At 37.5% G+C, this 3,572-nt stretch overlaps 1 long non-coding RNA gene across 1 annotated transcript; it reads left to right on the top strand.

Moving 5' to 3' along the window:
* Window positions 1-338: 338 nt before the first annotated feature.
* LOC141786304 (uncharacterized) lies at window positions 339-3,030 on the top strand. Its single transcript, XR_012597661.1, has 4 exons — window positions 339-419; window positions 671-698; window positions 989-1,122; window positions 2,908-3,030. It is a non-coding gene; the product is annotated as an uncharacterized LOC141786304 (long non-coding RNA).
* The last annotated feature ends 542 nt before the right edge of the window (window positions 3,031-3,572 follow it).

The following is a 3,572-nucleotide window of genomic DNA, read 5'->3' as shown; positions in this document are numbered from 1 at the left end:
TGTAACAAAAAAAATTGCATTCACAAATAAAAGTGCTTTAAGAGTTGTGTAGTTGAAGAATTATTTTTTTGCATACCTGAAGATATTTTTTTTCTGCAAATACATTTCAACAATTACAGGTCTTCAGATTTATTTTTTTGCAAGTGCACAAATCCACTGTTGCGAGTGCTCACACAGCAATTTCTGCACTCTCACTTTTGCTCCGGTTTGTCTGAGATCTTTGATGCAAAAGTAATTTGAGCACTTGCAGGATACAGAGGCGGGGTCTGTTGGAGAATGGCTGCTACTATGACCAATCAGAGCACGGCCCACCTTGGCCAATCAGAGCGGGGCCACCCTGGCAGGTCAGAGCGCTTGCGCGTGGACATGGAGTGAATCTACCAACAAGACCCTTCGCCGCCAGCATCAAGTGATTTAAGGTATTGCAAACCATAGTACTTTTAACTTACAGGATAAGTATGCACACTGGTCGCTCAGTGAGCAATGTAAATAGCTAAACATGACCGCCTTGAAAGGATTAGCTTCTTGTGTTTGCTATAAACTTAGCAAGCTAACAAACAAGTTCATATAAATTAGCCTCCCGTTCCCGTTAAAAACACCCCTGGACATATTGAGCCTCTTTGCTAGCATGAACCATGCCTCACATTTTTTTTTCTATTTTACCATGTAGAAAATGACAGCAGGGTGGGTCCTCTCAGGTGAGTACATTATCATGGCCAATGTTCTGAGACGATAATAGCTAAAGGTTTTGTTAGCCAGTCATATCGAAGTATCTCAGGACTTATCTGGGCATAATCAACAGATTTTTAAGACCAACTGACCTATCAATAAAAATAAAAATGCCATACCATAATTAAAGCTCATAAGAAACCCACAACCACGAGAAAACTCAAAACCCAAACAACCACATTATGAGTTATGCAAGTTAAATGTACTGTACATTGTAATATTAAGTATCAAATAATATACAAAACCCTTATCTTTCTAGAGTACCACTGAAATTGAGGCTGCAGTACGTGCACTTCTGAGCACAATTAACAGTGCACAAGCTCAGCCCTTCACCTCTGGGCTTGTCACTCCCAGGACTGGAAGACCAACCAGTGTCCATCAGGAGATGTAACGGCAAGTGTCCACTATATTTAAATCATGTTATTGTTGTTTTATCTTAAGCTGTGAAGAAATTCTCAGATACACACTTTTATTAGGGGAGATTGGGGACAGTTGCAACAAGGGACGGTTGCAACAAGCCTTATTTCTCTAATCAGAAACATGCTAGAGTGATGACACTCACACTGCACATGCTCAGTTAGACCCTCTACCCACCAAGAAGAGAGAGGCCATATTGAGCATCTGGTCCTGCTTTTCTCAAGTAAAGTTGTTTTGGAGGTATGAAAATAGCTTTTTTCATGAGCTGTTTAGTCATACTGTCCTGACCTTATGTATGAATGAATCCAAACCTATCTAGTTTGAATCACTGTTTGTTGACTATTAAATGACATGGTGAGCATGTGTCAATGTCAATGTGGCTAGCTAGCACATGGTGTTTTGTCATGACTGGTACCATGGGGACAGTTGCAACTGTTGCAACTGTCCCCATGCTATTAGGTTAGTCATATTAGAAAAGACCACACAACCATATTTTTTTAACATTTTTAGTTCAAAATAGGCAAAATTAATATATTTTATTGCTCATGATGAACAGAACAGGCGATCATATGAAGAAAGTAACACTAATGATAAACATAATAATTTCCCAAATAACTTGTAAAGCAAAAATTAGCACTTAGTTATTGTTGTATGTTGTATGTGTCATATAAACTTGTCATAGAGTGAATGAATCATCTAAATAGAGAAATTGTATTCTGTTTATTTTCAGTATGCAAAGAGTGAGGAAGAGAGTCACTAACAGAGGGGTTCCCCTCAGTATTTTGGAACAAGCCTTAGATATTATTACAGTTGAGGGCAAATCAGTGAGGGCAGTGACCAAGGCCTTTGACATATGCCACACCACATTGTTCAGGTTCCACAAGAAAAAAAAGAATCTTGCAAGCACGGCATCAAAACATAATATTGCAAGTTATTCCATTCTTTTTGTCCCAAAAATGCAATATTGAGTTTTTATAGCTTCAGTAATATCTGCACATTGACTCAAGGTAGGCCCATGTTTTAAACAAAACAAAACAAATTAAATACCTTAAAGCTGTACAAAAAAGAAAATTGAATTTGAGCCCACATTAGTATTTGTCCTATTTAGACAAAACCCTGAGGATAATTAGTGAAAAGTTAATGTTTTTTTATATGTTGCAACCGTCCCTGATCTGTGTTGCAACTGTCCCCAGGTTTGGGGTCAGTTGCAACGTCTGAATTCCTCTATTCAAATAAATATTCTGATTAATATGTTATAAGTAGCCATCTTTAAATGGTATGGCCATTTGGCAGACAGATGTAGGTTTAATATGTAAAGATTTGGTGAGACTAGTCCAAATATTCTCTGAGTAACTGAGAGTAATGTAAAAAGTGTTGCAACTGTCCCCAGTCTCCCCTATTAGATCAAAATTGCTGTGATGAATAAGTTTACATAATTAACTCCTTATAACTGTGTCTGTGAAATAAATTGGGGGAAAAAGTCCACAGGTTGAATGTATCCATGCCTCAAGTTTTTGCCTACTAGTGTTCAAGGCTAAGTGCTATTGAACATCTGTATGTCAGTGGAGGATGCTTATTAATTACTTCCTATGGAGATAATATGGTTATTAAGAGCTGGACAGGGCATAACAAAGCCTTAACACAGAATTTTACAAATACAACAATATGGTGCAATGCATCTTAAAATTACATTTATTGAAGAAATCAATCATTTTATTTTTCAAATTTCACTTATTGATTATTGTCAAACTTTTACTCAAGATGTTTCCCAGCAATGTATTCAAGGGGACAAAAACGCAAAAAAAGACCAGCAGATGTGCAGACGAGGGTGGTGAATGGAGCTGCAGTTCTACCTGCAGCCTGCCAACACAGACAGAACACCCCATGACAAAACAGTGCTTCTCCAGGCAGGTCTTGGAAGAAGGACTATAAATATTGCAGATGATGCAGATCACACAGAGGTGAGCCTCAAAGACTGACAAATAACAAGATCATACGGCACTGAAAAGATGGTTGTGCAGATATTTCATGAGGAGAGACAAAGATGGGCTGATTGTATTCTGATGTACAAACATATTCCTACTGTAAATTTTTTAATCATGCGTTATCCACTTTTTATATAGTGCATAGGGGCATATAACAGCCAGGCTGAATTTCCTATCAGCCAAGTTACTTTACTTTATATGTTCAGCCACAATATCTTATTCCAGATATGCAGGGTGCTGCTAGAAGAATATCCCAAAATGTGAGATTTGCGTGTTGGCTGGCTGCTTGAAAAAGCTCTTAGTGAGTTTCTCCTGTCACTTATGTAGAGTTTTAGTTTATATTATGTGACTAGTACTCATAATAACAATAATATTGATAATGCATTGGATTTTTGTAAAACCTTTCTCTTTTACTGAATACATTATTCATTCACTCTCACA

The sequence above is a fragment of the Halichoeres trimaculatus genome, unplaced genomic scaffold (genome assembly GCF_033239565.1).
Source record: "Halichoeres trimaculatus isolate MK-OKI-2021-1 unplaced genomic scaffold, fHalTri1.1 fHalTri1_scaffold_25, whole genome shotgun sequence".
Classification (NCBI taxonomy): domain Eukaryota; kingdom Metazoa; phylum Chordata; class Actinopteri; order Labriformes; family Labridae; genus Halichoeres; species Halichoeres trimaculatus.
Note: the sequence above shows the minus strand (reverse complement) of the source record. Positions and strands in the feature narration are given on the sequence as shown.